This window comes from Sus scrofa, chromosome 6, assembly GCF_054392235.1.
Source record: "Sus scrofa isolate SSC_HxYL_T2T_F1_AM1 chromosome 6, Sscrofa_HxYL_maternal_Yorkshire_Landrace_v2.0, whole genome shotgun sequence".
Classification (NCBI taxonomy): Eukaryota; Metazoa; Chordata; class Mammalia; order Artiodactyla; family Suidae; genus Sus; species Sus scrofa.
Window position 1 is genome coordinate 159,404,789 of NC_139388.1, and position 25,128 is coordinate 159,429,916.

The 25,128-nt window shown below is 44.7% G+C and overlaps 1 protein-coding gene and 1 long non-coding RNA gene across 43 annotated transcripts in view; one reads left to right on the forward strand and one right to left on the reverse strand.

Annotated features, from left to right (window-relative positions):
• DAB1 (DAB adaptor protein 1) overlaps nucleotides 1-25,128 on the forward strand; it is a 1,225,890-nt gene that overhangs the window by 822,784 nt on the left and 377,978 nt on the right. The window lies entirely within an intron of this gene.
• On the reverse strand, nucleotides 5,181-17,576 carry LOC146402938 (uncharacterized). The gene is made up of 3 exons (XR_014808199.1): nucleotides 17,045-17,576; nucleotides 7,005-9,126; nucleotides 5,181-6,718 (listed from the first exon to the last, which is right to left on the reverse strand). It is a non-coding gene; the product is annotated as an uncharacterized LOC146402938 (long non-coding RNA).

The following is a 25,128-nucleotide window of genomic DNA, read 5'->3' on the forward strand; positions in this document are numbered from 1 at the left end:
AGTGGCCAACAGCGTGACTTGATTGTTCCTTTAGATTAAGTTACATATGATAGATTCTGTAATGAACACCTGTGAGTTACTGTGTTCTTGAGCGCTGTGTCCTTTCTGCAAAACACATGATAAGGAAGTAACAGATGCCTCTGTTGCAGCCCTTGTTCATCCCTCTCTGAGTGTATTTAGAATCTCGCTTGCCTCTTAGAGTATAGCCAGTGCCAAGCATAGTACTGGGCCATTAAACGCTTGTGAACTAATGAACATTCTGGGAATGGATGGAAAATGTAGAGCTCCTGTGCTCTTCTGGAATGAGCTTTGGTTGTGGGCAGGGGACCTGGGTTCAAATCCCAGCTCTGTGGCTGGCTGGCTATGGTAAGGGTCAGTTGAGTTTTTCCTGCACAGCTGGAGGAAAAGCGTGGTCACCAGGAACAGGGCTGAAGGACTTCACCTATTTACAGAAAATGAGACTGTGGATCCTTAGAGCTTAGAAGGATGCCAGTGAGTTGCTCATGTGAGCCATGGGGCATGCGGACATGGAAGGAGAAACAGCCACAGCTGGAGGAAGAGAGCTGGGGATTTAGATACCCTGGAAGCACATTTCCTCCTTGGCACCAGCTAGGACTGTAGTAAGCATGGTTGCAGTTTGTGAAGAGTAAGCTGGGAGAAGAGGAAAAACATAGCAAAGGGAAAAAAAAAAGGATGAAAATTATGAGAGTCATGATAGGTTGGACAATGAAAGGAAAAGGACCAAAGCTGACTTTTCTTTCTCTTTCTGCTTGGTTTCTCTTTATCTTATTCTTGAGGTGGAAGCTGAAATCATCTCTGCAAACGCCCTCCAAGGGAAGATTTGCAAGGAGGAGGAACTTCATGCAGCATAAGTCTTGTCGTAAAGAAAAAAAAGTTTCATGCCAGGGCTCTGATTAGTCACATCATGGGGATATATTCAGGGCACCTGCTTGCAGGATTTCATTATCCAGGAACTAAGGAGCTCCAGGTGACATTCATATTAGGAGAATAATCATGGGTGTTGTGTCTGATGAGAACTGCTAGAACTGAAATGTGTACCTTTGTATTATATTTTTATAGACTTTATCTCATGTAGACCTTGGAGCATCCGTATGAGGGTTGGTGGTAATATCATTACAGGCAGAAACTGAGGACCAAGTTAAATGCTTTGCCTTCAGGCCACACAGCTACTGACATAAATAGAACTTGAATCCCATCAGGCTTTCCGATTCAAACTCCTCATTCTTTTCACTGCAATGGGCTTCTGGAAGAAGGTTATGGTCTATTTAAGAGGCCCATGCAGGGCCCAAACCCTCATTGTCTGTAATGAGACACGAAGCACATGAGAGATTGAAGACTTGTTGAAGAGATTTTGGTATGTGTTAATAGTACCGCTTAAAATAGCAGATCACAGATGCCATATTGGTGCCCAAGTTAAGAGCACTGGCTTTGGGGTGTGCGCTCTGGCCCCTCCACTGGAAGCTGTATGGCTTTGAGCAAATTAACATAGTTGTGCTTCCTCAGCATTTACTGAGGCATAGACGAATTAATGTAGGTAAAGAACTCAGAAGTTTTCTGGAGTATGATACATGAGCCATTATTTTTATTGTGGTTATTATCATGCGGGTTTACATTGGGGCGACTGGGTATCCAAAGGACTGTGCCAAGGGAAGTATAGGGCTAGATACCTGCCTTACATTTCAGTTGAAGAACAATTTAGTTATAGTCGATACTGGCTTAGAACTTATGTGTTGGTTGAGAAATTATCTGATTATACTGTGCAGTTGCCTGCTCCCTTCTTCCTTGTGTCATTTCTCCCTCCATCCATCCTTCATTCCATTTGTCGACTTGAGGCTAGAAGGAGAGGGGGACCAAAGATAAAATATAATAAGGGTTATCTATCTTTCTCTCTATTCAGCTCTCTAAAATGGGCCTTCCTAACCCAAGAACATCATATTTAAAGGCACGGAAGCATGGACTGGTTGCACCCACATCAGTGCAGAGGGGTCCCACGTTACTGACTGCACTGAGCCTCCGTGGTGGGGAACAGAGAGATTGGAGCTTTGCAGTCAGTCGTAGGCAGAGACCAGATCACGAAGTGCCTTGCTTTCCCTGCTGGCGAGTTTAGCCCCTGTATTGAAAGTCATGGGAAGCCATTGGAGCCTTGTAATCTGGGGAATTAATGGATCACATTTGCTTTTTGGAGTCAGTCTAGAGGCGAGGGTGTGAAGGGCAGATGGAAATTGACAAGAAAGAAGTCAGAGATGTGGGTTAGGGGAGTAGGAGAGAAATAATTAGGACTGGAGCCAAGAGAGTGACAGCAGGAATGGCAGGGAGAGGATGTATGTGTTTGGGGCGCACAAAACAAGGTCTCAACTATGCCTCCTTTAAAATGAGACGAAGGGTTGAGGCACAAAGTGACAGTTACCCTTGTGGCGTAAAAGAGACTCTCTTTGAATGTGTTTCTAAAAGACTGACATAAAAAGGAGGCAAGCACAGCTGGGACAACTTCAAGGGGCCTGACAGAAAGAGGAAGACAGAAAGAGGCAGAGCTGGCAACACGTTTTGAAATAATGTTGTTGAGGCTTCAGACTGGGGAGGAGACGGAGAAGTTTGGGGGAGGGATCGGGATTCTGTGGAGATGAGAGATTTAGGGTCCCAGGGAAGCAAAGTGGTAAAATAACAAGGGATAAACAAGAGGCGTAAGAAGCAAGGCAAGGAAGGGGAGTTCCCATTGTGGCTCAGCTGTTAGTGAACCTGACTAGCATCCATGAGGATGAGGGTTCGACCCCTGGCCTCTCTCAGTGGGTGGGGGATCTGGCATTGCCGTGAGCTGTGGTATAGGTTGCAGATGCTGCTCGGATCCTGCATTGCTGTGGCTGTGGCATTGTCTGGTGGCTGCAGTTGTGATTGGGCCCTAACCTGGGAACCTCCATGTGCTGCAAGTGTGGCCCTAAAGGACAAAAAGACCAAAACAAACAAACAAACAAACAAACAAACAAACAAACAAAACCAGAAGCAATGCAAGGGAAAAGGAACTGTGCTGATGGGAAACCAGGCTTCCTTGCTCACATCTCAGGTGCACAGAGGAGGAGAGAACAGGGAGGGAAGCCTTCAGAGAAAGGTGGAGGCTGAGACCAAAGCAGATGGAAATGTCAGGGCCAGCTGTAGGTAGGACTGGACTTGGAGAAGGAAGGTGGAGAGACACAGGAGAGGAGAGGGAGAGAGCCTGGAGCTTGGGACAGAGCTGTTGGGCAGTCAGAGGCAACCCGAAAAAGACGAGGCTTACAAAGGAGCCTTGAGGAATCCGAAGAGATCTCATCTCTAAGGGAAAGAACACCTGCACTCTGATCAACCAGGAGCACACATAGCATGAGTACAAGCTCCTGCAGAGGAGATGCCTATTGTCATTTCAGCACAAGAAACAGGCTGTCGAGGGTGATGCAGATATTCGAGGTGAATTGGGACTGCAGAGCTGGTCAGTAGGAGAAGAATCATCTAAGGACAGGATTGCTGTTTAGCAAACCTCAGGTGGGTGTGTGAAGGAACATCCTTCTTTTTTTCCTTTTTTTGGCCACCCTGGGTGGAGTTCCCGGGTCAGGGATCCGATCTGAGCCTCAGTGGTACCTTATGTCGCAGTTGCGGCAATGCCAGATCCTTAACCTCCTGAGCTGGGCCAGGGATTGAACCTGTGTCCCAGCACTCGCAAGACGTGGCCGATCCCATTGTGCTACAGCAGGAACTCTGAAGGGACATCTTTATTGAAAGACATATGATCTCAAGGTTTATTTACTTAGAAGGGGGGATGAACACATTTATGAGTGCACTGCACGCCCCCACAAGAAGATATTTGCAGGGAAGGGAAGGTATTTGCAGGGAAGTGAGATCCTCACTGTGTGAGAGGCAGGGGCGCCAGGGATTCATCCGTGTACCTGGAAATGGACAAGAAGTAAACCTTCAGAGCTTCTGTTTAGCATCTGTAATATGATGTGAAGAAAAGAACGGGGCGAATGTACCTGATGGGTTGTGGCTTAGTTGCAGACACTCATTTCAAATCTGTTTCTTGCTTTGCTAGTGGAGTGACCTGGTGGCAGGCGTTTGACCTTTGATCCCTAGCTTCCCCATGGATGTACGCTGTTACTGTGATGTTTAGAAGAGGGATGATGATGGTGTGTGTGTGTGTGTGTATGTGCACATACACTCCAAACGTGATTTGGTGATCGGACACTTTATCACTAAATACAAAAGGTATGAAGTTCAAAAGTCAAAGCTGGACCAGCGAGGATTTCCTCTGTGTATTTTGGACAAGATAAAATTCTAATACTACTGCTCATGCTAACACTTAGCCACCTCCTCCTGGGTACCATTATCGAGGTGTTGCCCTTTGTCTAACCCCAGGCTGCTTCTTTACTAGGCAGCCTAGTTGGTCCTTATGATGACTTAGAGAAGTGGGTGGTATTATACTCACTTTCCACAGGGGGCAGCTGAGATTTGGGAAAGTTGAGTGACTTGCCTGAGGTCTCACCTAGTAAGTGGGGAAGCCAGACTTTGTCAAACCCTTGTCTGACTAAGAAACCTTACTCTCAACCTGTAGGGGGATGGGGGGGGGTAGAGAGCTGGATATTACCTTTGGAAAATAGGGTTAGATGGTCAAGCTGATGCCACTGCCAAGATCCCTGTGACTGAGCCCCCCCACCCCTCGCCCTTGGCCACCCCAGCTAGGTCCATGGGAAATTTTCTATGGCCTCCAGAAACAATAGAGACCGCACAATCCAAAGAATGTTATATATATATAACATATATAAATGTTATATATATGTATATATTATGTAAATGTTTTACATGTAAATAATGTTTTATACATATATGTGATATATATATATATCAGTGTATGTATGACTTGGTCACTAGGCTGTATAGCAGAAATTGACACAACACTGCAGATGAACTATACTCTAGTAAAAATAAAATTAGCAACAACAAAAATAAAAAAACCCAAAGGCAGCCCACAAACTTGCTCCTGAAGGAAGAGCAGGACTCTTCTGCACCTCAGTGCTGCATGGGCTTCAGCTTTGAGAAGGTAAGAAAGGGCCCGAACTTTGGACAGATGTTGGAGTTCCTGCTTCACTTGAAAACTCCTGCGAAGATCGTGTTCCATCATATGATAATAACTAGAAAATGACAGACTTGAATAGAGACGATGGTGAGGGACGAGGCGATGCATGTGAAGAGGGTCCAGCCCCCTGTCCCAGGAGCAGGCACCGAACCAATAGCGTGACCACGGGCGACGACTCCTGGGGTCTTTGGAGCCCCAGGTGGTCCATCTTCAGATTGAAGGAGATGACGCATCAGGTCTCTAGGGTCCTGTCCAGTTGAACAGGATCTAGAATAGAGAATCCCTAGCAGGTTCTCTTCACTCTCTGGTACCCCTGGTCACCAGTTTTGCAGGCCTCTCCTTAAGTTCCCATGGACTCTGTGAAAACTGTGCCATCCTTCCCTAGAGGGTCCTTTCCTAGGCAGGACCCTCCTTTCAAGGGGCCCATGTGGTGGAGAGAGAAAGCATGATGCCATTCTCTCTTCCTGTATAATTACGTCTTCCTGATGCACTAGCCTAGGGGCTTTTTAAGGCACGAGGGCTGTAACTTATTTACTTTTAAATTCACAGTGTCTGTTAGGTGTCTGATGAAAGAACGAATCAGGGGATGAATACCATCTATACCATTTACAAAGCACTTACTGTACGCTAAGCCCATGAAACTGATTTCCTTGCTTTAGCCACACAACAATCCAGCGAGATGGGAACTATTCCTTTTTCCCTCTTTATACTGTGTATCCAGTCACTCACCCAAAGCCTCATAGCTAAGGGGTGACAGACAGTTCGGATCAAAACTTTGAGGGCTGCTGACTGTAACGCAGGCTCTTAACTCTCCGGAATGTACATCTCCCAAGAGGAGGTTGAGGACGCCCTTAAAAACCCCCCAAAGGGAGTGATCAGTGAGCCATCCGTTTCTTGGGAAGCAAAATAAAAGCACTGAGGGAGGTACCAGTTGGCCGTCTCTGTGGCACCTTGCCATTTTGGGGCCTCTTTAATGGGAAACACTGCCATATGGCTGGAGTTGAGTTGTGCTATGTTCTAACCCAGTACCTTTTTAGCCCTGTATCATTCTCCTTCTCTGCCTTGAAGCCTGACTCCCGCCCTTACTGAGCTGTTTACTCTTTCTCAGAGTGTGTCATGCTGTCTCTTGCCTCTGGATTCTGTATACCTTTCATCACAGGTTTTTGTCTCTGACTCAACTCCAGTGCGTCTCCTCAGAGGCAGGAGCTGTGTCTTCTTAACCTGGCCAAGGGCTGGCATGTGGAAGTTGCTGCGTGAATGTTTGTTGAATGAGTGTGTTAAGGTGATCCAGGACCTGATTTTCTCCTGAAAAACGAGCATGTGAAGTTAATTCCTTCCTTCCAATAAGAGTTGCAATGCAATGTTTATTTCAGGTTCTCCCTTAGGTTCTTTTAATTTGCCACACAAGCAGTGCGTGGATGTTTCCCATGCCAGGGATCGAACCTACGCCACACAGCAGCAACCAGAGTCACAGCAGTGAGAATGCAGGAGCCTCTACCTCCTAGGCCATCAAAGAACTCCCTGAAGTTAATTTCTGCCACACATCTTGTTTTACCCAGGCTCAGCCGGGTCTCTGCCTGTGAATTTCTTTGAAATTAAGAACTGGGGGAGTTCCCGTCGTGGCGCAGTGGTTAACGAATCCGACTAGGAACCATGAGGTTGCGGGTTCGATCCCTGCCCTTGCTCAGTGGGTTAACGATCCGGCATTGCCGTGAGCTGTGGTGTAGGTTGTAGACGCGGCTTGGATCCCGCGTTGCTGTGGCTCTGGCGTAGGCCGGTGGCTACAGCTCTGATTCAACCCCTAGCCTGGGAACCTCCATATGCCGTGGGAGCGGCCCAAGAAATAGCAACAACAACAACAAAAAGACAAAAAAAAAAAAAAAAGAACTGAATAGAGCTGACATAAATCCAAGGAAGAATTTTACGTGAAACATCTATACTCAAGGTTGTTCTGTTTCTCCCTTTTCGAAACATGGTACCATGTTTTGTTTGTGTTGATTTGCATTGTTTGAATAATAGCCAGTCCACCATTACTTCATCTGGGTAGGGGGAATGCAGAGTCTGCCACAGATACCTTGGGAGATGGTGTCCTGTGGCTGCTGTGGACTGTGGGCAGATGCCCCATTTTGTGTGTGGTTCACGGTGGAAGGTCTGGGAAGGGGGTATGTGCTTCTGTAAAACCCATCTTCTCCCCCAAAAGAGCGCATCATAGCACAAGGGCAGCTTACATTTCTAATGTGCCTTACAAATTTTCTATGCATACATCCTTACTGCTCTTCCATTCATTTTTAAAATCGAACACTTTATTGTGGTAAAGCACACGTACCATAAAATTTACCATCCTAGACATTTTTTAAGTGTTGCAGATATTCATATTGTTATGCAACTAATCTCTAGAGCTTTTTCTCTTGCAAGACTGAAACTCTCTACCCATTAAATAGCCATTCTGATTGCTGTCATCCCCTAACCCCTGGCAACGCCATTCTACTTTCTGTTCCCATAAATTTGACTACTCTAGGTAACTCATGTAAGTGCAGTTGGATAGTATTTGTGGGTTTTGGTGGGGAGGGAGACTGGCCTATTTCACTTAGCATACTTTCCTCAAGTTTTATCCATGTTGTAGCATATGTCACAAGTTCCTTCTTTTTTATGGCTGGATAATAGTCCATTGTATGTTTATACCTCGTTTTTTTTATCCATTCACCCATTTTTGGACACTTGGATTGCTTCCAGTGATTGGCTATTGTGAATAATGCTATGATGAGCATGAGTGTACAAATATTTCCTCAAGATTTGGTCTCAGTTATTTTAGATAAATATCCGGAATTAAAATTACTGGATAACATTGTAATTTTATTTTTAATATTTTGAGGAACACCGTATTGTTTTCCATGGTAACTGAACTGTTTTATAGTTCTTGTGCAATAATGCACTAGAGTTCTAATTTCTCTATATCCAGGCCAATAACTTGTTATTTGTTTATTTGATAGTAGCCATCCTAGTGGATGTCAGGTGATAGCCCATTGTAGGGTTTTGTTTTTTTTTTCTGTCTTTTTGCCTTTTCTAGGGCCGCACCTGTGGCATATGGAGGTTCCCAGGCTAGGTAGGGGTCTAATCGGAGCTGTAGCTGCCGGCCTATGCCAGAGCCACAGCAACTCGGGATCTGAGCCACATCTGCAACCTACACCACAGCTCACAGCAACGCTGGATCCTCAACCCACTGAGCAAGGCCAGGGATCGAACCTGCAACCTCATGGTTCCTAGTCAGATTCGTTAACCACTGAGCCACTCCAGGAACTCCCCATTGTGGTTTTGACGTGCATTTCTTTAGTGATTAGTGATGTTGAACATTAGTTCATATGCTTGCTGACAATTCATATGTCATCTTTGGAAAAAAATGTCTAGTCTTCTGTCCTTTTTTTTTGGCCTTGCCCCCAGCATGTGGAAATTCCCGGGCCAGGGATTGAACCCATACCACAGTGGTGACCTGAGCTGCTGCAGTGACAATGCTGGATTCTTAACCCAGAGCACCACCGGGAAACTCTAACCTTGATCCATTTTTAGTTCAGTTATTTTGTTGTTGAGTTACAGGAGTTCTTAATACATTCTGGATATTAACCCCTTGTCAAGTGTATGATTTGCAAGTATTTCCTGCCATGCAGTTTTACTCTTTGATTGTGTCTTTTGATGCAAAGAAGTTTTAAATTCTTACCTAGTCTAATTTATTTACCTTTTCTTTTTTTTTGACTGTACTTTTGGTGTCATATTCAAGAAACTATTGCCAAATCCAGTGTTCTGAAGCCTTTTCCCTGTGTGTGTGGGGTTTTTTTTGTTTGTTTGTTTTTTGTTGTTTCTTTTTTTTAGTGCTGCACCTGTGCTAGGAGGTTCCCAGGCTAGGGGTTGTATCAAAGTTGTAGCCACTGGCCTATACCACACCCACAGCAACACCAGATCTGAGCTGCGTCTGCAGCTTCCTCTACAACTCACAGCAACGTTGAATCCTTAACCCACTGAGCAAGGCCAGGGATCAAACCTGTGTCCTCATGGATAATAGATTCATTTCCTCTGAGCCACTAGGGAACTCCCCTATGTTTTCTTCTAAGAGTTCTATACTTTTAAGTTTTACTCTTAGGTCTTTGATCCAGTTTGTGATAATTTTTGGATGTAGTGTGAGATAAGGGCCCAGCTTCATTCTTTTGCATGTGGATATGTAGTTTTACTCTTTTCCCTCATTGAATGGTCTTGGCACTCTTGTACAGAATCATTTGATAATTTATTCAAGGGTTTATTTCTGGGCTCTCTATTCCTTTTTTAATTTATTTTTTATTTTGTCCAGAGGTCTATTTTTGTTTGCCCAGAGGTCACACTGTTTTGGTTGCACTTACTACTCTTTATTCTCCAAATAGCATGAGGTTCCAGAAGCAAGGCCAGTGAACCCTTGAAAACTTTGAGGTTCAGAGAGGGAAAATAACATCTTCCCGTCTCCCAGTCAGTAGTTTGCAGAGCTGGACCTCTGCACTCTTTGCTGTGCTGCAAAGCATATTACATCCTGGGCCAAGATGCCCCACCTGAAGAATCAGAGGGACAGGCTTTAACCAGACTTCTTCCTAGGCACATCTTTACTGCTGGGAGGAAAAAAAGACCTAGTATGTGCTAGGCCCTCTAACTTCATTTTGTGAAATTTAGTGACCGTCTAGGTTCCCAAGAACTGCACCCTTTTCATGAGCTCAACTCCATGCACTCCACTCGCATCGCTCTGGTATGTGCTGTCACCGCCTTTAACACTGTCCATCTGTCCCCTGACTCCAACACTGTTACCCCTCCTCGCCACCTTCTGCTTACATCTCTTCCCCAGCACTCAGACCTTCTAACATACTGAATACTTTGCTGCTTTTTTTTTTTTTTTTTTTTTTTTTAGTTTATTGTCTGTCCCAACCCTCTAGAATCCTCAAGGAGGGATTTTTTTTTTCCCCTTTGGTCACTAATGTATAAAGTTTGTATTTGTGGTGGGCAAAATAATGGCACCCAAAGACTTGAGAGCTCAATTTTCAAGGCCTGTGCATACGTTCCCTTATATGATAAAAGAACTCTGCAGATAGGAGTAAGGTGAGGACGTTGAGATGAGACATTATCCTGGCTTAACTAGGTGGGTCCAGACTCATCACACTGGTCCTTCAAAGCCAAGAACTTTCCTGGCTGCAGCAGGCGGGGGAGACGGCAGCATGAGAAGGTGACATGGCTGGCTTTGTAGATTAGGAAGGGGCCACAGGGAGTTCCCGTCATGGCTCAGTGGTTAATGAACCTTACTCTCATCCGTGAGGACGCAGGTTCAATCCTTGGCCTTGCTCAGTGGGTTAAGGATCTGGCAGTGCCATGAGCTGTGGTGTAGGTCACAGATGTGGCTTGGATCCTGCGTTGCTGTGGCCCTGGCATAGGCTGGCGGCCACAGCTCCAATTGGATCCCTAGCCTGGGAACTTTGGTATGCCGCAGGTGCGACTCTAAAAAAGATAGAAAGACGATAAAAGGGGGGGGGGCTGCAAGCCAAGGAGTCAGTGGCCTCTAGAATCTAGAAAAAGCGAGGAAATGAGTTCTCCATTGGAGGCTCCAGAAGGGAATGGAGCCCTCTTCATGGTTGATTTTAGCCCAGTGAGACCTGTTGGACTTTTGTGGCATGGAACGTAACACAGTTGTGTTGTTTGAAGCCATTAAGTCTGTGGTCATTTGTTAGGGCAGCAGGAGAAACCTAATGGAGCCATCCATAAATATTTGTTGAAGAGAAAGAATGAATGTGCCTCCTGTCCACCTAGAGAGGTTAGAACTCCTCCTCATGAAGAGGGAGCAGACTCAGCAAGGTGAAGCTGCTTGGCCAGTGGCTCAGAGGCAGCAATGAGCAGAGCAGGATCTCTGATCCAACCCTCCGCCACCTCCCTGTTTCCTGCTTGCTGTTGTGTGAGAGGATGTTGGAATTGACCTTCCCAGCCACGCACAGCATGTTGGTCACCTGTTGGTTCATCCTCAGAAAAGGTGGGCAGCAGTGCGAGTATATCTCGACTGAGACAAGCAAAGGAGAAAGAAAGCGTTATTTCGCCCTGTGTACTTAGAAACCTATTTAAAATCCCCAGCCTCAGCACTTATGCTCCACTCCTCTGTACAAAACAAGCAGGAGTGCCATCGAGCAGCTTCTTTGTTGTGACCTATGATAAGTAGCCACATCTGCCTTTAGCATGTCGTCTTGGGAGCCGGAGTTGGGAAACTGCCTGGGTCATCGCAGGGCCAGGGACTGTCCTTAGATCTGAAAAAGCAATGAGCTAAAAAGTTAATTTCACACCGTCAGTTCCGAGAGAAATCTTGAAAGCAATGCCCAGTAGTTGATACGAAGGCGTTGGTATGGGGCAAGGAACGATAAAGTCCTGTTCTTTGAGAATCCGTTGTACAGACACCACAGATTTATCTCAGTGGATTTTGGAACCTCTGTGCATGGCAGGCGAGCCAAGGCAGATGGTGTGCGCAGGAGAAAATAGTGGGGAGACTGGTTTCCTCAGAGAAATTTTCCATGAAAAGCTTTACTAGACTGTGGTGGGGATGCTTCTTGGATCTGAAAAAAAAAAAAAAAAAAAAAAAAAAAAAAAAAAAAGGCAGAACAAGCGTGAACGCCGTAAGCAATCTGCATGAGTGACGTATACCATTCTGGGCTACGAGGCAGGGCTTAATCTACAGACTTGACACATCATCAGGATTTTAAGAGTAACATCTTCTATATAAAAATACTCAAGAGCCTTATACTCTATGCTCTGGCCTCCGAAATGATTACACTATCTCCACGCCTCCATGTAAGAAGCCCGCATTGATTACCCTGGGCTTGTTTCCTGCATTTCTCTTCCCCTCTCCTTTGACAGGTCCCAGGATCCATTTGTTCCATTATCTTCTGAGTTTGAATTGGAAAAATAAGCTAAATCAGAGCAGTCTTTCTTGAGTTATAAAACCAGCCATGTGAAGATGCTTGGAATGCTCTTCTGCTTGTACATAAGTAAGAACCAGCTCCTTGCAGTAATTTTGCAGGTGATTAGCCTGTCGTGTTGAAGCGTCCCTTTGGGAATGACAAAGGAACACGAGGTTGTATTTCTTTACAATAAGCAGATGACTCAAGAGCTTTTCTTTCTGCTCACCCTTCTCTCTCTGGAAGTCTCTGGCATGAAAATAAGCTTGGAGGAGGTGGAGGCGATTCCTAATTGTCAGCTTTTTACATGTCAGATGGGATCTGCAGGCCATTAGGCCTGTGCTGGGGCTGGGGTTTTTGAGGGCTTAGACGTAGGCTCTCTGCTGGGGATGCCCTTTAATGGTGTATTTGACAAACTCTTCGTCGTCCTGTCATAAATCAGAGGCTGCCTCCTCTGTGAAGTCTTGCCTGATTTTTCTCACCAGACTCAGATCTGAATTCCTCTGTAGAATGTTCCTCAGTGCGTTTGGCACTGCTTTATGTGTCTTCACGCTAGACTTAGCCCTGTATGAGCAGAGTGACCTAGGCCACGTGTCCTTTGATTCCCTTGGGCTGGCATGCAATAAAATAATAGTAAACAATAATTATTGTTATTATTGTTATTATCATTATTGTCCAGGTTTTGTGCCAAGCAGTTTATTCAAATTATCGAAAACACTGATCACTTAGTAAAAATATTCAGTATGTCGAGATACATGTGTTAAAAGCACAGAGGTGCTATGTGATTGCCTGGTATTTGGGAAACAGTGTACTAAACAGCATAGCGACATAAATGATTATGTTAATGATAGCAGCCACTATTTACAGGACCACTCTGGGCTAGGTGACTTTTTTTTTCTTTCCGGCCATATCCATGGCATGCAAAAATTCCGAGGCCACGGATCAAACCCAGCCACAGCTGTGACCCGAGCTACAGCAATGATAATGGTGAATGCTTAATGCTGCTAGGAAACTCCTAGGTAACCTATTTAAATAATACTAGATCAGCTTTGCAGCGGCCTCAAGGAAAGATAAAGCCTAGTAGCTTGGGTCAGACAGTTTTGCTCTCTAGTTTACTAATTTCTTTAAGGCTCAATTTTCGTATCTGTTCAATGGGGATAATAATACCTACCTCAAAGTGTTGTGGGATTAAATGAAATAGTGAACGGTGCCTAGCACCTTTTAGGTACTCAACAAATGTTTGTTGAATGGTCTGTTCAAACTTTGCAAAGTGCTTGGCACGTATTAACTTATTGACAAATAAAATGATGAAAGTAATAGCTAGCACGAGCTGAGTGTTTGCTGTGTGCCAAGTACTTTCCTAGGAACTTCACATGGATTTATTCATGAACTGCTTGGCAACTGGAAAAACTGGGACCAGGAGAGTGAGATAATTTACCCAAGGTCCGTGAGTTTTGGAGTTTGAAAGCCAGTCCTTGACCTTCAGCACAAAGGTTTGATTTCTTGTTTCCATGTCTCAGTTTACCTCTCTGCAAAGTGGAGAGAGGGGTAAATCATATTCAGTAGGTGACTTGGAGATTAAAGTTTATCCAGTGAGTGATGCTGAACCCATCCTTATTTGCATGACCTGGGAGGGGGTGGTTCCAGCTGGAGGACAAGCAGGCAGCATTGTCTCTCTTTCCCTGGGGCACCGCTTGGTTGAATGAGGAAGGCCGGCTTGCACACTTCTAACCGTAGTCAGTTGCTAGCATGTAGTGATCAAACTATCACGAAAGCAGCTAAGCCGTTCCTGGGACAGGAGACCCTGTCTTCCTTTATTCTAAAAAACATTCATTTACTACCTGCTTGTGAGCGGAAGTATCAATTTTACTCCGAGTAGATGAGTCTTACTTTTCAGCTTCATTGGGGATGTCGGTTCATGCTTTAAACTGGAAGGGGGGATTGGGCAAATTCTGCTGGCATCACAGCTCCAAATGCACTGAGATATGATGGCTCTCATACATGTATTTCCTATTGCTTTTTAAGGGATCTTCAAGACTGACCCCTTCAAAGGGTTTTCTTTTTGTTCCTTTGTTTTGTATCTTAAGCAGTGGGAACCTGTTTAAAGATGAGATGCCACCTGTAACTCCACGGTATGAAATTGGTAAAGACCTGGGAGGGAGGGGGTTCTTAGCGAGCAGCCTCTCCTCATCATCTCTCGCCCCGCCCTCAACTTCAGGGATCTTCCTGTTACTGGCTGAGGCAATGAAATAAAAATCACCCCCAGTGGACTCTAGGGGCACAGTGGATTAAGGATCCGGTGTTGTTGCTGCAGGAGCTTGGGTCGCTGCTGTGGTGTGGGTTCGATTCCTGGCCCAGAAACTTCCACATGCCACAGTTGCAGCCAAAAAAAAAAAAAAAAAATCAATTAAAAAATCACCCTAGGCTCACACACATCATAACTTAGAAACTCCACGTTAGCTTCAACCCCAAGGTGTAAAGCTCGGCTGGTGGTGAGGCAGCATCACTAAGCTGGGTCTTTTGACCTTTTATCCAATGCTCTTCCCCCCCCCCCCCCCGCCATTAATTTACTCTAAAGGGGAAGCTATTCAAAGGTAGAAAATGCTTCAAGTAACAACGGTTTTAGTAAGCAGTGATATCCTCACTGTTCCCCTTTTGGGTTCATGAAAAAGGCTGTTAAACATATGTTCTTACCCCACCTCCAAGTTGCTGAGGCAGACTGTGCCACGTTGCCAAATTCAGTATGTTCCAGTGACTCCGTCTCCCTAATGCATTGCTAAAAATACGGAAACTCCCACAAAAGCATATGTTGTAGTTCGCCTTTGATTTGGGCACAGATCAGCCAAGTGTGAAAACAAAATCGGCTGCTCCCTCCTCCTCTCATGCACAGATTTTGCACATCTGTACTGTACTGAGGGGGGCGATTATAAGATACATTGTATAGGGCTTGGCAGTTTCAGGAAGACACTTAATACCCATTACCTGATGTGATGATTAGGAGAGACCTTCCAAGGTAGACAGAGTTCAGGAGCTCTATTTATACTCATTTCATAGCTAAGAAAGACAGGATAGAGGCTCCAGTGCTCTAGGAATTTTTTTTTTTTTTTTTTTTTTTTTTGGCTCTTTAGGGCCACCCCTGTGCTAGGAGGTTCCCAGGCTAGGGCTTGTATTGGAGCTGTAGCCACTGGCCCATATCACAGCCCCAGCAACGCCATATCTGAGCTGCATCTGCAACCTGTACCACAGTTCTTGGCAACACTGGATCTTTGACCCACTGGGCAAGGCCAGGGATCGAACCTGCATCCTTATGGATGCTAGTCAGATTTGTTAACCACTGAGCCACAACGGGAACTCCCAGTGCTCCAGGATTTTAAAGGAGGCCTGCAACTCTAAAAGTCCTCTTCTTTCTTGGCCGTCTTCCTCTCATTTTTCAGACAGAGGTGGAATGTTTCCAGTTTTTGTTGTTGTTGCCAAACTAACCTTGGGATTCTGAGTGATAAGGCAATGGCTGTTTTAGTTGTTGATCATTTGGAGGCACTTGGCCTCTGGCAGGGGAGTCACCAGCAGGGGCACCCGGATTGAATCTCTTTAGAAATTTGGGGAGGTTCATGCTGGTCATCTTCTGTTTGTCCCTCTAGGCCCTGCCTCCGCCCTGCTCTGGGTTCTGGGAAGCTAGCCTCTGTGATTTCCTTAGCATGCTTGTCCTCTGGCTTCTGGTTCTGTTTGGCTGGTGGTAACCCTGGCTGATGGAGGCCCTGAATAAAGACGGGGGATTCATTCTCCACTTCTCTTAGTTCAGGATCATTGCAGCTTGGCTGCTTTTTTCCTCCTGAGGTCACAATCCCATCGAATGACCCTCTCCATCCAGCCTCTCAGCAGTGAGTTCTAGCAACCACTCCTGCCCCTGTCCCTTCAGGCCTTGGGGTGGTAGCAGGTGCCCTGTAATGGCTCCTCCTGGTTGCTAGCCTCGTAGTGCTGCCCCATCCTCTGTGGGTTCCTGTAACTCCATTTAACCCTTTGTGCCCAGTCCCTTTATCAGTCTCTGCTAAGGTCTCCCAGTTTGAGGATGTTATCTAGATCTTGCAGGGCCCTGCAAGACGTTTCTTGGGTTACAGACAGAGCATCAGCTACAGAGTCTTACGCTTTGAGTCTTCGCGTCTCGGAGGCAGGAGGTCTCACTGGGAGAAAGTCCTCTGCATTTCCTTCTAGGTTGTTCCCTTCCCCTAACTTTCAGTTACGCCCTTGGTAGTAGCCAAAGTTGAAGGCTATATATGTGTATATATATATGCTTATGCTTCACCAGGTTTATGTGGATTCAAGTCACCTGGGGAGCTTGTAAAAATTGCCAGTTACTGGCACCTCTTCCCCAAAGACTGATGCTGTAGACAAGGAGTAAGGCTTAGATCTCTTTATTTTTAACAAGATCCTCAGATGAAATTAGACCAACTTTTAGAAACACTTATTTTTTTTAACCTTTATTGCATTGTAGTTGATTTACAATGTTTTGATAATTTTTATTGTACAGCAACAAAGTGATTCAGTTATATATGTATGTGTGTGTATATATATATATAAAACCATTTTTTTCAGGTTCTTTTCCAATACAGGTTATTACAGAATATTGGGCAGAGTTCCCTGTGCTATACAGCAGGTCCCCGTTGGCCAGTCATTCCATGAACCACAGTGTGCATATGCCAATCCCAAACCCCCAGTCCATTCCTCCCCCCAGTCTGTCCCCTTTGGTGACCATAAGTTTGTTTTCTATGTATATAAGTCTGTTTCTGTTTTTTGTTGTTGTTGTTGTTTGTTTGTTTTTTTTTTGGTCTTTTTGCCTTTTCTAGGGCTGCTCCCATGGCATATGGATGTTCCCAGGCTAGGGGTCGAATCGGAGCTGTAGCTGCTGGCCTACGCCAGAGCCACAGCAATGTGGGATCCGAGCCACATCTGCAACCTACACACAGCTCATGGCAACGCCGGATCCTCAACCCACTGAGCAAGGCCAGGGATTGAACCTGCAACCTCTTGGTTCCTAGTCAGATTCGTTAACCACCACATCACGACGGGAACTCCTGTTTCTGCTTTTTAAAGAAGTCCATTCGTGTCCTTTTTTTAGATTCCACATGTAGATACTAACCTTTGATGTTTGTCTTTCTCTAACATAATTCAATTAGCATGATCCTCTCTGGTTCCATCCATGTTGCTGCAGAAAGCATTATTTCATTCTTTTTTATGGCTGAGTAATACTCCGTTATGTGTATGTAGCACATCTTCTTTATCCATTCCTCTTTTGATGGACATTTAGGTTGCTTCCATGTCTTAGCTGTTGTGAATAGTGCTGCAGTGAACATTGGGGTGCATGCTTGCATTCTTTGTAAATAGACTCCTCATCAGTTTTTGGCCTTTTAACTCTGCCAGACTCCATAATCAAATTCATGTCTTCCCGGTGGACTTGACATAATTCATTAAAATTCTGTGTACTTGTGCGTGTGTAATTAACAAGGGAAATTTTGTTGAAAAGAACCATCGAACAAGATAGTGCCCTATCTTTTCCTTTAATAAAATTCGTTGATTATGGTAATTTCTTAGGAGGCTTTGTGTTTTAATGAGTCTCTTTATCTTAAAACAGATTTTTTTGCCTTTTTTTTTTTTTTTTTTTCCTTAGGGCCGTTCTCTCGGGATATGGAGGTTCCCAGGATAGGAATCTAATCAGAGCTATCTATAGATGCTGGCCTACACCACAGCCACAGCAACATGGGATCTGAGCTGTGTCTGCAACCTACGCCACAGCTCACGGCAATGCTGGATTCTTAACCCACTGAGCAAGGCCAGGGATCGAACCCGCAACCTCATGGTTCCTAGTTGGATTCATAAACCACTGAGCCACGACGGGAACTCCTTAAAACAGATTTTTTTTGTTTCTTCACCCACCTGCTCCTTCATCTACTCATTCATGACACATTCATTAAGCATCTACTGTGTGCCAGGCACTTCGTTAGGTCCTGGAGATAAAAATCCATCCCTCTCCCCAGAAGCTCGCAAGTAGCTGGAAACAAACATGTAAAGAAACATATTGGTTTGTTCATTCACCTGATATTTATTGAGCACTCAGTATTTGCCGGGGACCATTCTTGGCTCTGGGGTTAGAGTGGTGAATAAAATAGTGAAACATCCTTGTGTTCATGGAGCTTAAATACTTGCAATTCCTACTAGTCCTCTAGTGAGAATCCTAGTAAGTCCTCTAGTGAAAAAACAGTGTGGTGTGAGACAAAGGGTGAGACCTTCCCTTATACCTGCGGGGTGGGGTGGTGGAGGAGGGGCGGGATGGTGGTGAATGGACCTTTGCAAGCTGCAGCAGTGTGGGAATTACTCCACCAGACAGCACCAGCTTCTTCACTGCAACAGTTCCCAGCCATGAGCGAGACCAGACCAGGCTGAAGGAGGGCGATTCCCTGCCCACTGAGCCAGTCTCTGTAAATATATGATGACAGATGAAAGAAACCCAGGGCTGCGAGTAGAAAGGGCTCAACAATGGGCTGCCTGCTTCAAAGCTCCAGTGCTTTGCCATCGTCTCTGGCACAGCTGTTTTAGGAAACTTTTAAGAAGAGAGGCAGACTTTTTGGGTTGGGTGGACACAGAGACTCAGAAGACTATTTAGAGCCATGAAGGGGATGTTGGGCTTTCGGTGGTACTGGTGAATCCCTCTGGGACATGTAGGTGTCTCGTATGTACCGCCGTCAGCGCGCTCATGGCATGTGACTGTTGACTGTGTCCCTACCCCTGCACTTATAACAAACTCTCAACACACAGGGACCGTGTTCAGTTCATCTTTCTGTCCCTGGGCACTACAGAAGGTAGTACACAAAACATCAGGCGAGTGAAGGAGTGAGTAGAGGGGTTGGATAGCCCCTCATTAAATACCCCCTGTATGCCAGGTACTGTATTAGATTCGAAGGAGATGGAAGCGTGTAAGTACATTCAGTGGCTTCAGCCTGTGGAAGAAATGGCCACGTACACACATTGCTGCTGTGCAGTGTGATACAGGCTCACAGCAGCTGCTGTCACCTCAGTGACAACCTCATGTGATTATTGAGGAGTGACTGGGGCTGAGTGGTCCAGAGTTTGGACCCTAGAGTCAGAGAGGTTGGATTCCGTTCCTGCCTGGACATTTGCTAACTCCGTGACCTTGGGCACATGGCATATCTGGTCTGTGCTGTGGTGTCCTTGTCTGAGCAGTCTCATGAGGTCTGGGAGGACTAAATCTGTAAATCTATGAATAGACCTTAGCTCAGTACCTGGAACAGAGTGAGCACAATGAGTAATTGAAAGCATGGCTGCTATAGACGGAATGTTTATTTTTTCCCCCAAATTCAAGTGTTGAAATCTGATCCCAGAGTGATATTTGGTGAAGGGACTGTGGGAGGTGCTTCGGTCAGGAGGGCGAAACCCTCACCGGTGAGATTAGTGCCCTTAACAAGGACCCCAGAGAGATGCTTTCTCCCCTGTGCAGGTGAGGACACAGTGCGAAGATGGCCACCTATGAACTAGAATGTCAGCTCCTCCAGACCCCAAATCTGCCTCAAGCTTGGACGTTGCAGTGCTTAGAGCTGTGAGAAATAAATTTCTGTTGTTTCAGCCACCCAGGCTGTGAGGGTGTGTTATAGCAGCCTGAGCAGACCGGCACGATGGCTTCTGTCATCAGAGTTGGGTCCGTGTCTTACCTCTGCTACTTCCTGACTCTGTGGCCTGAAGCAAGGATATCACCTCAGTTTCTGTAACCACTTAAGTGGGGCTCCCCGTGTTGTCTGGCTTAGAGGAGGGCAGTTCTGAGAGGTCAGTGAGGTCCTGTAGGTCAAGTGTGGTACTAAGGACTTCTTAGCTGCAGTGGAGGAAATAAATGAGTGGGAGAAGAGACGGCCACCAGCTTGCATCGAGGGCTTCTTGTAGCATAAGCTTGAGATTAAGGTCACAGGAGCCCCTTTGTCCCCATCGGTTGTCACATATGCCAACCTGTGACACAGCCAGGGATAGACAAAAGGGTCAAGATCTATAAATCAGGGTGGTGGAACAAGCCCTAAATGAAAATACCTTAACTTAGGATTCATGCCTCTGAAACCCAGCAAAACCTTGAGACCCAAGACAGGTGGCAGGTCACAGCAGGACCAGGCACTAAGAGATGGGATCTGAGCCCTGTGAGACTGTAGGGAAGCACTTGTAGCCTTGTAGCCCTAAAGGGTGGGCTGCAGCTACACTCCTTGGGTGCGACCGAGCCCCACAAGTACTGTCTGCACATTCAGTCTTTCGTGATAAATACCTATGTACAGGCCAGTTCCAAAGTAATGACATCATTCTCTCCGGGCAGGGCAGGGGAGCTGGGGGGTGGAGGGGCATGCAACCCAGCTATGTCTTGAAAGACCATAATTGATAGCAATGTGCCCTTAGGGTTGAGCGCTACCCAGGCAAAACCTTTAGGTTGAGGCCAAGTTGGTCCTATTTGGGAAGAGGGTGCAAAGAGGCCATAGGGACCGTGGGTGTGGAAGGAATTGGCCAGATCTCTCAGACAGGTTGAAGCTCTTTGCAACTTAAATACTTCATTTTTAAGAATTTGCAAATAACACAACTTTGAATTTTATCAGCATAATTTAGAACGGCACTTTACTTTGGGATAAATTTTAGTAGAATGGCAATACTTTGTCAGATCATTTACTTCCATCAAAAGTTTGCTTTCCAGGCAAGACATAACACTGTTCTTAATATAGGCATTTAAAAGAAATGAATCAAGTTTAACATCTTCTTGATTTATTAGTGACTCATGCACCGAAATTACATTACTTTGTTCTGTTAGGTGATCCATAGTATAATGGCTTTGACCAAAATGCTTATCCACTCTTAGGATTTTTTTTGGTTTATTCTTTTCTTGTTTACTTCCCTGCTGAAACATTTAGCCTTATCATCAATCATAAAGTGATCCATTTGTTCATTCAACAAATGTTTACTGTTAAAGTTTTCTCTTGGTTGCCTTGTGTATTTCAATTTGCCATAAGTACACTTATCATGCCTGTATTCAAGAAGTTCAGATTCTGGCAAAGGGACCAGCCTCCCTGGGCATGCCATAGAAAGAATTTGTAAGCCAGAATTTTCCTGGTTTTTGAGGAAAAAAAAAAAAACCCTCATAGTGCCTTTTTCCCCTTTGGGATTTGCTTCCTGGAGAGGTCTGAAATAGACTAGAAAAATTATATCCAATTCTTCTGTAATAATCCTTTAAGTATCTTCTGATGTGCCTTTCAGAATGGCGCCTTAGATATAAAATTTGCAACGGAAAAAAATGAACTTGAATTTTATAAGAACCTAGCGATTATGTTCTTGAAATTACATTCATGTCTGTGCCGGTGCTGAGGAGCCCGCCTCCCTGATTTATTCTGCTTGGACCAGAATTTGCCGTTCCTGATTCCTTTTCATCCACTTTGGCTAATAGATTCAGGAAGTAATTTTCAGATGTGGAAACAGTAGATCGTTGATGATAAAAGTGGAACATAGGCAGTTTGGGAGGTAGATAAACTTACAGAGGTGAGATCTCTTCACATTCCTTCAACCTGCTTTTCACTCATAGCTGCTGTGCCCCATTCTCTTATTTTCCATTAAATACAAATGCTTGCAGGAGAGGTTGAACCAGGTTGTACTGTTTCTGTTAAACACACACACACACACACATACATGCCTGTAATCTCTTTCTTTCTCTTCCAGGGAACTTTATATACTCTTAACTGCTCACTTGGCTTATCAGCCCCACTATGCGTTGTTAAAATTTTATTAGGGGTCATGGAAGCTGGACAGGGGAGGCAGAGGGATGGGGCAAACACAGCAGCAGCTACGTATGGCAATCAGTGGGCACCTTGATTTGTTTTTAAGGTAGCCATGGAAAGGGAAAGAGATTGAATTTGACTTGTAAAGTGGATGAACCAAGGAGTGTATGATATGTTCATTTTAAAGGGCACATGCATAAGCAGAGAGAGTTCTTGAGGACAATATATATATATATTTTTTTTGAGGACAATATATTATTACAAGATAATCTGCTATACATACTGTGCATGTTGACGCTCTGAAAACAAAATTTTATATATATATATATATATTTTTTTTTATTTTTTTTTTGGCTGGGCTCTTCAGTCTTGATAGAAAAAACAGCACCTTAGATGTATTTTCTTGAAGACAAGGTCTGTGAAAATCCTTTCAGGGAGCTTGTGTTCCAAAACATGCTGTGTTAAGTCAGCCGGAGGTCATTACTGTTTTTATTAGGTGATTATATTATAAATATGAGTTGGGCCTCAATCATAAGCAGATCCTTTATGTGTGTTTCTGAACATTCTGGCTCCAAAGCACTAAATTCCAAATTGGAATATTGATTGTCTGATGCCTGAATTACAGCCTTCTTCAAGTCTTGAAGGAGGCCTCGGGGCCTGTGTGTCTTTCTGGAGATAAGTTCTTGTAACTGAGACATGTAAGGTCGTAAACAGTGGGCCCCCGAAGGTGGAAAACCAAGGCAGACTGGGGTACAGGTCTCCCCCTGGTGAATCAGGAAGTATTAAACACACCATTTTATGGCATATATAAAAGAAATTGTCATAATTTGTAAATGTCCCTGAATTTCCTCCCTGGTAAGGTGTCCTGCAAATATTTATTATTTCCATGCAAATCTATTTGAGTAGTTTTTCTTCGCTTCTTTAGATTTCTTTTTTTTTAATTTAACCACAGGCATCTTTGCTAAATTTTCCAATTCTATACATGTCCCTGAGTCTTAAAGGTTAACCTAAACATTTTTCAAACGGCCAAACATACCTTTATCAGGATTTCTCCATCTCGGTACCACTGACATTTTGTGTCAGGTGATTATAATATGGTTTGTAGCATCTCTGGCCTGTATCCAGAGGATGTAGTAGCACCTCCTCCCTCCTCCTGTGACAACTAAAAGTGTGTTCAGACGTTGTCCCCTTCAGGAGTAACAGAGCCCCTGACTAAGAATCACTGCCTTAAGGTGTTGTCCAGTCAAGGCCCTTCGATGTTGTAAGTACAGAATGAAGTGACATGTCTGAGCGTTTAAAAGGAGAGGCAGGTAGGATCATTTGTGCCTTATTTTAGATTCCCCATAGCAGTGATAGCATGTAGTATTTGTCTTTTTCTTTTTGACTTAAACTGCACTTGCAATGAGGTCCTACTTTATAGCACAGGAAATTATCCAGTCTCTTGCGGTAGAGCATGATGGAAGGTCATATGAGGAAAAGAATGTATGCATATACATATGACTGGGTCACTATGCTGTACAGCAGAAATTGAGACAACACTATAAGTTAACTATACTGTAATAAAATTAAATTTTTTTTAAAAAAGGAGAGCCAGGGAGTTCCCGTCGTGGCTCAGTGTTTAACGAATCCGACTAGGAACCATGAGGTTGCAGCTTCGATCCCTGGCCTTGCTCAGTGGGTTAAGGATCCGGCGTTGCCCTGAGCTGTGGTGTAGGTTGCAGATACAGCTCGGATCTTGTGTTGCTGTGGCTCTGGTGTAGGCCGGCGGCTATAGCTCTGATTAGACCTCTAGCCTGGGAGCCTCCATATGCCGCGTGGGTGCAGCCCAAGAAATGGCAAAAAGACCAAAAAAAAAAAAAAAAAAAAAAAAGGAGAGCCAGATGCAAACCCTGGGGTTGCAAACCCTTGTTTGTGTATTGACTTCTCCTCTAGCAAGTTAGTCTTGAGGTCAGGACTGTGAGTTTTCTGTGGCCCCATGGCCTAGGACTGCCAGCCAGGTAATGGGCCCCCAGGAAAGATTGGTTGGATGATTAAGAGAAACTAATTACCTGTTATAAATATGTATTTAGCTTCTGTAAATGTATGCTTTTATGAATGTATGTCTGTATGCATGTATGTGCATATTTATGTTTTTAAATTATGTATTTATGTATTTCCATAAAAAAGAGGGGAGTTTCTGCTGTGGCTCAGCAGGTTAAGGACCCAACCTTGTCTCTCTGAGGATGCGGGTTTGATCCCTGGCCTTGCTCAGTGGGTTAAGGATCCAGTATGGCCATGAGCTGTGGTGTAGGTCACAGACGTGGCTCAGTTCTGGTGTTGCCATGGCTGTGGCGTAGACTGGCAGCTGCAGCTCTGATTCGACCCCTGGCCCAGGAACTTCCGTATGCAGCAGGTGCAGCTGTAAAAAGAAAAAAAAAACGTTTACTGAAAGTCTGTAATGTTCTTTCCTTTCCCAGCATCTGAACAAGCAGTAAATAGCAGATATTTGGTAGATACTGGCTGAATGACTACCTGGCATGTAAAAAAATACATTAATCACGGAACATTCATGGTTACATGCCACCAGAGATGTGTTATTATGGCAATTACAGCAGGTTGCTGTTGGATGTGGGATGCTCACACATGGGTATCCAAGAGGCCTGGATACTTTGCCTCTTTTGAACTTCATACTCAGGGGATCAGGTTTAAGGAGGCCTGTTGAGTCTTTTTGAGTCCATACAGGCAAGAGGGAGAATGCTCTGGTTCAGTGGGAGATTGTCCCAGCTGGGCACATAGCTGCTTCTGATTCCCATGGCTTCCCTGCCAAAGCCATGGCCAGTCTCACCATGATGGCTCTATTTTAAAGACCTGCATTTCAAGTTATAAAAAAAAAGTCAGAGGATCACAAGATTGATGCTGAAATGGCACAAAAGGTTAGTGATATTGGAAGGCATTTCATCACTTTTTTAAACTGCAGATTTAAATTTGTTCACTTGACCACTGCAATGGTTCGATTTTTAAAAGGACCTTAAAAAAAAAAAAAAGCATTTACAAGGTACAGTGGATTTCTAGGTCAGGACTCTGGGATTGAGGAGGAAAGTGGAATTAAAAGTCACTTCAGTTGAAATCAGAAAAGATGGTGGAAATGACCTGGTTCAACCTTCGTGATTTACAGATGAGGAAACTGCAAATCACTGGGAGATGAGAGGACTTGTCCAAGGTCACAGCTTTCTGGCGGGGGCGGGTGTGTGTGTGTGTGTGTGTGTGTGTGTGTGTGTGTGTGTGTTTTAAATCT